We start from the raw sequence: 11,314 nt of genomic DNA, 5'->3' as shown, positions 1-11,314 counted from the left end.
TCAGTTATGCAGACCCTTTTGAGAGTAAAACGACCATTACAAAGAATTGTGCTGGGACAACAAAGAAAATCAGGGCGTGTGGAGACACTTTAAGGGAAAAGAACTGGGGAAAGAGTAAAGACATCTTCTGGGGCTGGGGAATTACAGAGCACAAGGGGTGAGTGGGAAAATGAGAATGCCTCATGCTTCAAAGTTTTCTCCCCTTCAGAATTGTGGAGCCTTTGATCTCTAGAGACAAAAAAGTGCTGCATAGCGGCATTAACAAGGAATAGACACACAACAGGATGACAGTGTTTGCTTGGGTCCTATAACTACTTTGAGCAGTGAGACTATAATCGGCAGTAAGAGTGATTAAGGACAGAGATTTTGGAGTCAGATTAGACCTGAATTGAAACTCCAGCTGTCCTTCTTTCTAGATGAGGTGCTCTGGATAAGTGACTTGACCTCTCTGCACCTCAGTTTCCTACTCTGTGGAAGAGGGTCTATAAGACTGTTTTGAGGACTCAGTGAGATAAGGGAGATGGAGTGCCCAGTGTATGGAGGCTAGACTTATTCTCAGTCCTGAAGTTCATGCTCTCAGGCAATCAGAGGTGTAGAGGGTAAGACTTGGTGTCAGATAGCTGGATGGACATGCTCTCCTGGCTGCCCTCCTTGGCCTCATCTGTTTGCTTATGGCTAACAGTGAGATACCGAGAAGGCAATGGCAACCCACTCAAGTACTCTTGCCTGGAAAATCCTATGGACAGAGGGGCCTGGTAGGCTGCAGTCCATGGGGTCTCTAAGAGTTGGACACGACTGAGTGACTTCACTTTCACTTTTCACTTTCACGCATTGGAGAAGGAAATGGCAACCCACTCCAGTGTTCTTGCCTGGAGAATCCCAGGGACGGGGGAGCCTGGTGGGCTGCCGTCTATGGGGTCGCACAGAGTTGGACGTGACTGAAGCAACTTAGCAGCAGCAGCAGCAACAGTGAGATAAGGGTGGAGGACTTTTCACTCCAGAGCCTCTCGCTAGTGAAGTTACAGAGATAAGGCAGGTCTGAAGTGTGATGGGAAGTTGCTAGGGAGCAGATGGAAAATGTAGACTCTTGGGATCCCATGGGCTATAGCCCATCAGGCTTCTCTTTCCATGGTATCTCCCAGGCAAGAATATTGGAGTAGGTTGCCATTTCCTTCTCCACTGAATAGGGTATTTTTGTCCTAGTAAAACTATTTTGCCTGATTTGATGCTTTCCATTTGTTTTTAAATCAGTAAAGTACTTTCCCTCAGTTTATCATTTCAGTAAACCACACTTTTTGATTATCATTGCTCACAAGCTGCCCTTTCTCTTAATCACCTTTTGAAGTCAGTAACCACGTTTGCTTATTTAGCATTATCCTCTTCAACATCGAACCCCATTATTCCTCCCTTTCTTAGATTTCCTGTGTTTTAATCATCCTTGGTCTTCCAGTCTTCACTCTACATCCTAACTGTTGTGCCTTTTAAACATTGTTTATTAGTGCTCCTACTTTATTTCTGAATTTACATCCAAGCACAATTAAATATATTGTAGTGTTATAGGTTCCTTGAAATTACTTCTCCCAGAATATAATGACCATGACAGAAAATACATGACTTACTAAAAGTGCTGTGTTTTCAAACTGGCTCATGACGCTGTCTTTGACAATGTACAGGGCTTTACCAAGATCTCTTCTTGTTGAAAATTTTGTTCCAGGTGTGTAAGATGATCCTGAGGTACCACTCAGGCAAATCTACTTGCAGGTGATTTGTTGTTAGTTTTTTTCGTGTGTGTTTGTCTCCTTTGAAATCAAATTCTTTTCATCAAATTTTTCATAAAATTCTTATCATACATGAAAATGAAAATGATCAGTTTCAGGGAGTTTCTTTCTTTAAAATCCTTAGTCTAATGATCCCCAGCACAGTTTTTGATGGGTGGTAATTCTACATTGGACCAAAAAAAAAAAAAAAAAAGCCCTTTATACCCATCCTTGATCAGGCCCCATTTGTGGCCACTCAACACTGAGTGGTTAAGTTCTTTCTAGTATCCTGCCTTGCCCAGTTTTTTCTCTAGAGTTTACGTATTTCTGAAAATAATACTTTATGTTTTGTATCTCCAGTGTGGCACTCTTTGCTCAGGGTCTGAAAAACAATGTTGGTTTCTGTAGATTGTACATATTTTGCCTGTTTGGCTGACAGTGGCTTCCTTTTCAGGTTTTAACATCCTAATCAATAGGGAAAATTTCAACTTGTTTTAAAAGTATAAAATGAATACCAAACATAACTGAATAAACATTGGTGTGTATTATGTGGTTTTTTTGTTTTTTCTCTCGGTTATGTTGCTTTCTGAGATTCCAAACCTCCCCACAGACCCACCTGTGAGAGGGTTTCCTACAGTGTGGTAACTTCTCCTTCATGACTCCCTCCTCAGGACAGGTCTCTGTCCCTAACTCTTTTGTCTCTCTCTTTTTGTCTTTTATCAAGCATCAATGTTAGAATGCAGAGAAGAGTCTTATACACTATTAATTTTGAAGCAATGTGATATAAAGTGTACAAGGGGCCAAGAAAAACAGAAAGAGCTACAAAATTATCCTGACACATACCAGACACATCAGCAGAAGCATTCACCTGGCCCACAGATACATAAGAAATCATAAATGATTGCTACCTTAATCCACAAAGTTCTGAAGGAATTTATAATGCTTCCATCGATAAATGATGTATTATTGAAAATTCATTATTTTCTAGATGGCTCAGTGATTTGGATGCCTTCATTCATCAAAAAAGTCTGTATAAATAAAACTTTCCCTTAATATTCTACTTTTATATGCAGTTGAAGAATTAAAAATTGTAACTATATCACCTAGTAAATATCATACCAGCATTTATCTGTAAAAAAAGAAATTTCAATACAATGGAAAAGTCAACAGCTATATCCACCTATAACTCAAAATCCTTGTCTTCTCTGGGTTGAATTCCTTTCCATAATATATCTGTGCTGATGTACTAAACCTGAGTATGTGACATGTAATACCCATACATATAATACATGTATACGGAGACAGGATTTAAACTGGAGGAATCAAGTTCAGTTGGGTTCATTATGATGCCCCCTAATCTAAAATGACCTGTATCCACATAAAAATGAGAAATATGGACACAAAAACCTTCATATAGGGAGGAAACTGTGAGCAGAAATGGAAGGGTCACTGCCATCTCCACAAGCCAAGGAGAGAAGACTGGAACAGAGGCTTCCTTCACATTACTCTGAAGGAACCAAACCAGCTGACATTTTCAGGAGGATTTCCGGCCTCCAAAAGTGTGAGACATTAAGTACCTACTGTTCAATAAACCGATCTCTGGCATCTGTACATCAGTTTCAGATAACTAATATGATATTTTAAAATCACCACGATTAGAAACAAACAACAAAGCAAGCAAAGAAGGAAAGGGCTAGCAAATAATCTCACTTGATACCCTCTGTTACCAAGAAAATAATCACACCTGATACCCTCTGTCTTATCTCTATGTTTTCATTGTTGTTCAGTCTTTCAGTCATGTCTGACTCTTTGTGACTCCATGAAGTGCAGCATACCAGGCTTCACTGTCCTTCACTATTTCCCGGAGTTTGCTCAAAATCATGTCTGTTGGAACGGTGATACCATCCAACAATCTCATCCTTTTTTGCTCCCTTCTCCTTCTGCACTCAATCTTTCCCAGCATCAGGGTCTTTTCCAATGACTCAGCTCTTTGCACCAGGTGGCCAAAGTATTGGAGTTTCAGCTTCAGCATCAGTACTTCCAGTGAATATTCAGGACTGATTGCCTCTTAGGATTGACTGGTTTGATCTCCTTGCTGTCTAAGTGACTTGCAAGAGTCTTCTCCAACAGCACAGTTCAAAAGCGTAAATTCTTCAGCACTCAGTCTTCTTTATGGTCCAACCGTTACATACATACAGGACTACTGGAAAAAACCATAGCTTTGACTAGACGGACCTTTGTTGTCAAAGTGATGCCTCTGCTTTCTACTACACTGTCTAGCTTTGTCATAACTTTTCTTCCAAGGAGCACACAACTTTAAATTTCATGCCTGCAGTCACCATCCACAGTGATTTTGGAGCCCAAGAAAATAAAGTCTGTCACTGTTTCCACTTTTTCCCCATCTATTTGCCATGAAGTGTTGGGGCCAGATGCCATGATCTTCATTTTTTAATGTTAAGTTTTAAACTTGCTTTTTCACACTCCTCTTTCACCTTCATCAAGAGGCTCTTTAGTTCGTCCACACTTTCTGCCATTAGGGTGGTGTCATCTGCATATGTCAGGTTTTTGATATTTCTCCAGAAATCTTGATTCCAGCTTGTGCTTCAGCCATTCCAGCATTTCACATGATGTACTCTGCATAGAAGTTAAGTAATCAGGGTGACAATATACAGCCTTGAAGTACTCCTTTCCCAGTTTGGAACTAGTCTGTTGTTCCATGTCTGGTTCTAACTCTTGCTTCTTGACCTGCATAAGGCTTCTCAGGAGACAGGTGAGGTGGTCTGTTATTCCCATCTCTTTAAGAATATTCAGCATTTTGTTGTAATTCACACAGTCAAAGACTTTATCACAGTCAATGAGGCAGAAGTAGATGTATTTTTGGAATTCCCTTGCCTTTTCCATGATCCAAACCAAATCAAAATATCACAAAGTTTTGAAATCCCACCATGTTCTCTCTCTACAGATGTATGAAACTAGGAATCAGTTTAAAAAGAAAAGCAATGGAAGATCAGCTTCTTTAAAATTAATCAGTACACTTATAGCAAAATGTCATAAATAAAATTCAAATAAAAATTTGCAAGGTCCATGAGGAAAAAACAATGGAAAAGATATGACCCTTAACATAAACTTTACATTCAAATGTCTTGAGGTAAGAGGAGATATCTTAGATTTTATATTCCTGAAAATCCTTCTCCAAATCGATGCAAGAGCCTGGAGAGATGACCTGATCTGAGTTCATATTTTATCCCCATGATTAAACAGAAATATGGAACCAAAAAAGAACAGACAAACTATCACAGTTCCCTCTCTCTTAATCTTCAGGCTGAATTTCATAGAAGGGCTATTATCTGTTCAGCTCTGGTTTCTCAATCACAGTTTCAGTCAACAGCTGTGGCTCACAGGCTGCCAAGTGACCATTGGCTGTACCAATGGAGACAGGAGGTTGAACTGCTCTCACTGGACACTCTCTAATGGATGTAAAATTTCAGGTCATGAAAGTTTGTGTCTTAAAGATCGAAAGATTCTTTGCTAGGAAAAAATTGTTTAGAAAAAATCTGTATGAATTTCTAAAAGAATTCAGAAACCAGGGAACTAGGAAAGTTAAATTGTTATGAAAACTTTGTTTTGACATTTCTGTACTATACATCAATCCTTATTTATAAATTTACTTGTATGCTTAATCTAACATATGTGTGATAAGTGTAGTGGATGGGTATATCTGTTTCTTCATTTATCTATTACATATCACACATAAAATACTTCTGAAGAATTCCATAATACACTTATGGGAGAATGGGAATAAATTAGGAAATGAAATTAATAAAAAAATAATTTAGACATTATAGAAATCTATCATGTCTGACTGACCTAGCAAAGAACTAAATCTGGGCTCAAGAAAAGGCTAGAATTCTGCATTTTCTCTAGTTTTCTCTCATTGTTTAGCTGATATTGACATCCTTCACAGGTTTCTACATCCAAATCCAGGCATACTGAGAATTGTCTTTTTAATTTTTAAAGTTTTCTTGAAGTTTAGCTGAGTTAAATATTATATTAGCTCAGGTTTGCAACACAATGTTCAATAGTTTTGTATATTATACTCTGTTTAAAGTTACTACAAAAATAATTGCTATATTTCCCTTTGCTCTACAGTATATTCTTACTAAGAGTTCAAGAAAGTATGGTATAAAATATGAAATACTGAATTCTAATGAAAATCATAGAAAATTGCAAAAGATTAAAATAGTGTAGTGCATTCTCTCTCCAATGTGTGGTAAGCTGGAAATTAATGGGAAAAAAAAAGGAATTGGATAATCACCAACTACATTGAAAGTCAGCTACATTCCTACAGAAAAACAAACGGAAAGGTCAATGCACCAAAAAAGATACACAGTGGATATTAAATTTAATAAATATTATCATAAGCATTAACAATCAAATTACTTGAGTTAGCGGAAGGAGTCCTCTGAGTTCTCTGAGTTGCTGAACATCCTCCTCTTATTTTGATGGAAGGAGATAGAGACATGCCCCACTAGCAGATCTGGATGCCTGTACTTAAATCACCATGGTTTAAACAAGTACTTGAACAGAAAATCAACAGGAAAACCATCACACCTCCTTCCTAATCAATCTCCAGGGTAAAAATCACAAGAAAGCTGTTATTGGCCCAGCCCTGGTCACCTCACCACATTTTGGGCCTATCATTTGGCTCACTGAGTTGCCAGTCCTATTAGTTGTTACTATGGGGACTGTGGCTACAGCTTCTGTCATTCGGTGATCTCATCATCTGGGCAAAACTGCACTTAAGTCAAATCCCAAAAAGTTATAGGCTGCAAAAAAAAAAAAAAAAAAAAAGGAGACCAATCTGAATTAGGTAGAATACTAATTTCAGAAGGTATATTGCTTGATTCCAGAAAATTAGATTTTCAAATTTTACACTGCAGTGGGCTCCTATTTCATGTTTTCAACTGAATCCAGATTTCAGGTATGTTGAAAGAGTATGAATGGGTAATTAAGATTTTTATATCTGCTGTGTGAATGCATGCTAAGTCATGTCTGACTCTGTGTGACTCTATCCATGGTAGCCCACCAGGCTCCTCTGTCCATGTGATTCTCCAGGCAATACTGGAGTGGTTTGCCATGCCCTCCTCCAGGGGATCTTCCCCACCAAGGGATGGAACCCATGTCTCTTACATCTACCTGCTTTGACAGGCAGGTTATTTAACACCAGAGCTACCTAGGAAGCCATTTATATCTGCTACTGCACTTTATGGATTGCTATATGGCACATAAAAGTCTCTGAATGATACTCCTGTATACAGGTGGGAGAATGACAATATGAAAGGTCAATGAAACTTTCATGGAAATAATTTTGACCATAAAGATCCCTAAAATGACTGACAGAGAAACCACGGATAGAAATGACCTTTTAGGAAAGTGAGGAGATGCAATATGGTTAAGAAGAGTTCATGATTTTGCCTGGAACAACTGACACAACAGACACATATTGATGAGGTTTATAATGCTTTCCTCAGGGTAGAAATGTTTTAACCATGGCACTAGGGCACAGGTCAAGAATCTAGAGTGCATGTGACTGTTCAGTGATATAGGTCTTTTCCCGCCAAGTGGCTCTGAAAAGAGCCTTTGTTATGCAAAGTTCCGGGTCAGCCAATCTGCTGGTGGTGTATTTGATGACCGCCTTGGTGGCCTCTGACCTGGCATGTTTGCCCATCTCCCCAGGCAGCAGCAAGCTCACAGAAGTCTGAATCTCTCTGGAGGTGATGGTGGGGCGCTTGCTTTGGGGGGCCAAGCGCCCAGCCTCTGGCGATGCCCTGGAATATATCTATCATGAAGGAACTCATGACATTCATGGCCTCCTGTGAGAGACTCAAGCCCATGTGGACTTGCTTTAGCACCCTGGAGAAATAGCTGGTGAAGCTGTCAGTGTTATCGGAGAGGCGGCGGTGGCGGCAGTTACCACGGCGGCCGCTGCAGCCGTAATGACCCTTTGGTATCTTCTCCTTTGCCTTCCTTGGCTCCATTTCGGAGGGCTCGGCTTCACAGGGCTAGGTTTCTTCATTGCCCATGTCTTCCTCAGACAGCTTAGGTGATGACTCATTCATCTCAGACTCACCTTTCCCACAGCTCAGAGGGAAGGCAGCTTCCTAGGGCAGGTGCCCGGCTTTATAATCCCTGCCTGCCCTGAAGTCACTGGCAAGGTCCATATCTGATTGAATAAAATGGAAGTCAGGGAGGCCTGTCACTCAGTCACCCCATGTCACGTGTCACCAAATGCCCCTCCCCCTTTGACCCTCTGTGGATCAATCACAGCGGGAATCTTTAAACTTTCTATGACCTCCCCTAGAAACTCTGAACTATGCAGCCTGTAGGAAAGGGCTTCCCGGGTTGCGCTAGTGTTAAATAACTTTTTTTTTTTTTTTGGAAAAAACAAAAAACAGTTTGAGCTTCCTGAGAAGGTCTGACTGACCTCCATAGCTCAAGCGCTCGCCGCCGTCAGAGTGACTCTGGCCAATTGGCGGCCGTTTAATTCCACCACAGAATCTTATTTTTCCATTTCTGAGCCACCGTAGCTTGAGAGGGGCTTCTCGGGTAGCGTTAGTGGTAAAGAACCCACCTGCTGATGCAGGAGACATAAGAGACGCAGGTTTGATCCTTGGGTAGGGAAGCTCCCCTGGAGGAGGGCATGACCACCCACTCCAGTATTCTTGCCTGGAGAATCCCTTAGACAGAGGCGCCTGTCGAGCTACAGTCCATAGGGTCACAATGAGTCGGACTCAACTGAAGTGACTTAGCACACACAAGCATGCAGCTTGAGCAAGTACTCTCTGACGTGTTTAGCAGAGTGCTCCCCAAAATCAGAGGACATGTGTGTGTGTGTGTCCATGCTCAGTCACTTCAGTCATGTTGGACTCTTTGTGATCCCATGAACTGTAGCCTGCCAGGCTCCTCAGTCTTTGGAATTCTCCAGAACTGACCTGCTATTACCTACAGTACTCATCAAAGGCCATGAGTAGAAGTAAAATAAGCAAACCCACGTTCTCCAAATATGGAGTAAGAATAGAAATGGAATACTTACAGATTTTTAAAAATACTCATATATTATGGAACATAAATTTAAATGTTTAAAATTTAATTTTTTTGCATTTTCTTTGTATGCTCAGTTGCTTCAGTCATATCCAACTCTTGCAATCCCATGGATTGCAGCCTGCCAGGCTTCTCAGTCCATGGGATTCTCCAGGGAAGAATACTGTAGTGGGTTGCCATGCCCTACTCTAGGGGATCTTCCAGACCTAAGGATCTAACCCATGTCTCCTGCAGCTCTTGCATTGTAGGCGGAGTCTTTACTCTCAGCCACCAGGGAAGTCCTCTTTACATCTTGTGCATGCCTGGGTGCATCCTAAGTCCGGTCAGTCTTGTCCGAATCCAAGCCAACCTATGAACTGTAGCTCTCCAGGCTCCTCTGTCCATGGAGATTCTCTAGGCAAGAATGTTGGAGTGGGTTTCCATGCTCTCTTCTAGGGTATCTTCCTGACCCAGGGCTTGAAATGCCGTCTCTTACATCTCCTGTATTGGCAGGCAGGCTCTTTACCACTAGAGTCACCTGTGTAGCCCTCTTTACATCTTAGGTCCCCCAAATACCCAACATTTATTTATTTATTGTCAATAAATATTAGAGCTGTTTGTTGAAAAAGTGATTAATTCTCTAAGAATGCACCAGGGCTAGAGGGCAAGAATCAAGTAAAGGGAAAGATAATTAATATAACATGCTAATTTCTAAAATCAATGATAATACAAACAAAAATTTTAATATATTCATATAAAAATAAGTTAGCCAAAGTGAATCAAAAGTCACTGAAGAATATTCAAAGAGATGGAGGTTTTCAACGAGCTATGGTAATGATCAGGCTTAAGTGCATTTCCTGTGAGGATTTTAAGGAGCATCTAATTCTACTGTTATTGAAGTATTTCTAATTATAAAGAGAAAAAAGCTAATTTTTATCACTAGTAAATAGAATGTAATGATAATTCATGGAAGAAAGTTTGCAACTGCACATTATCTGGACCATGACGTAGTGTTACTAGTAACCCAAAGCTACAGAAGGCCTCTCTTTTCATTACAAATTCTCAAGAGACTTTTCCTCTCCCACAGTTAGGGACATGGATTAGAAATATTTTTTGGCATTTTCCTTTCCCATTAAGAAATTTCCAATTTTCATTAAGGCTGCAGTCATTCAGTTATCCATAATTATTAAAGGTTTCAGGGATTATTCATCTCTGTCACTTTTCACACAAAGCTGAGCATTTTAAAGAATATATATAAATAATTTTGTCAAGTTATTTTTCATGTTTGGAATGGAAGGTTTTCACATTTTTTATCCTATCTATTAACCAAAATAGAAGCATAAATGTCCCTTAAAATATAAACCAAGCTAGGGTCTCTAAATTTATTCAGCTGACGTCTAAACTACTCTGCAATGTAAGAGACAGCTGACACTCATATTGGTGTAATGGTGGTACCTCTTCATGGGGGTTGTGCAGCAGGATAGGGAGATTTTAGCTTGTCAGCTCACATCTCTCAAACAGCAAGGCAAAGCTGTGTGTCCTCTTAAAGATTAGCTATGTCATGGGCATAACATCACTTCTTCCACATTCCATTGGTCAAAGCAATCACAGGCCTCCCAGAGTCAAAAATAGGGGAACAGACATGTTTTATCCACTGGAGAAGTGTCTGGGAATGAGCAGCCTTCATGAATCTAACAAATATGCCATACTACACATGCTTCTTGAGGTGTGACTGGGTGCCACACTTACATTATGTGAATAACCTAAGGTCTTAGCTTCCTTGGGCCACAGTGTTAAACTGTGGAATCCTTTTCAACTTGATTTACCCTATACAAGTGACCTTGCACATGTAGTGGATCCCTATGATCCAGGGCCAAACTTTTACTCTAAGTTTTGTGAAGTTTCTGACCATTATATTCATTCTCCCCCACTTCTGGGTACCTGGACATAGAAACATAGACATGTTGATGTTAAAGAGAATGTATGAAGTGAGTTCATGCTAAGAAGAACTCTACCATAATCTGATCTGAATATCAGATTTCCTGATTGTGGTCACTTAGATTTCCCATAAGCCTCAAGGTCCTCTTCTTTCAAGGATCCCCTAACACCTGTCATTTTTGTGTGTGCGTGGCTTTAAAAAAAATTATTTTCTCACAGTTCTAGAGAGTCCAAGATCAATGTTCTAGCAGGGTTTGGCTTCTGGTGAGAGTGTTTTCCCTGGCTTGCAGACAGCTATGCTTCTTTGTGTCCTTGAACTGGTATCCTCATAAAAGGGGAGAGACACCGGGGATCTCTCCCTCTCCACCTGTCATTTTAATTGCAATACATCCCTCTCCATCTCGCCTGCAAATGAACATATTGTCAGAGTTATATTGGGCAGTTTTGGGGTCACAGATGTAATTGAAGGAGGAAGACAGTCAGAAACAGCCTGTAATATATATATAGTCCCATGCTCTTGGAGTTTGATTAAAGGAAAC

The 11,314-nt window shown here is 40.3% G+C and overlaps 1 pseudogene; it reads right to left on the bottom strand.

The window, feature by feature from the left end:
• Window positions 1-7,332: 7,332 nt before the first annotated feature.
• Window positions 7,333-7,795, bottom strand: LOC122435784 (annotated as a pseudogene).
• Window positions 7,796-11,314: the final 3,519 nt, after the last annotated feature.

Source organism: Cervus canadensis, chromosome X (genome assembly GCF_019320065.1).
Source record: "Cervus canadensis isolate Bull #8, Minnesota chromosome X, ASM1932006v1, whole genome shotgun sequence".
NCBI lineage: Eukaryota > Metazoa > Chordata > Mammalia > Artiodactyla > Cervidae > Cervus > Cervus canadensis.
This window is presented reverse-complemented; position numbering and strand designations above follow the sequence as displayed.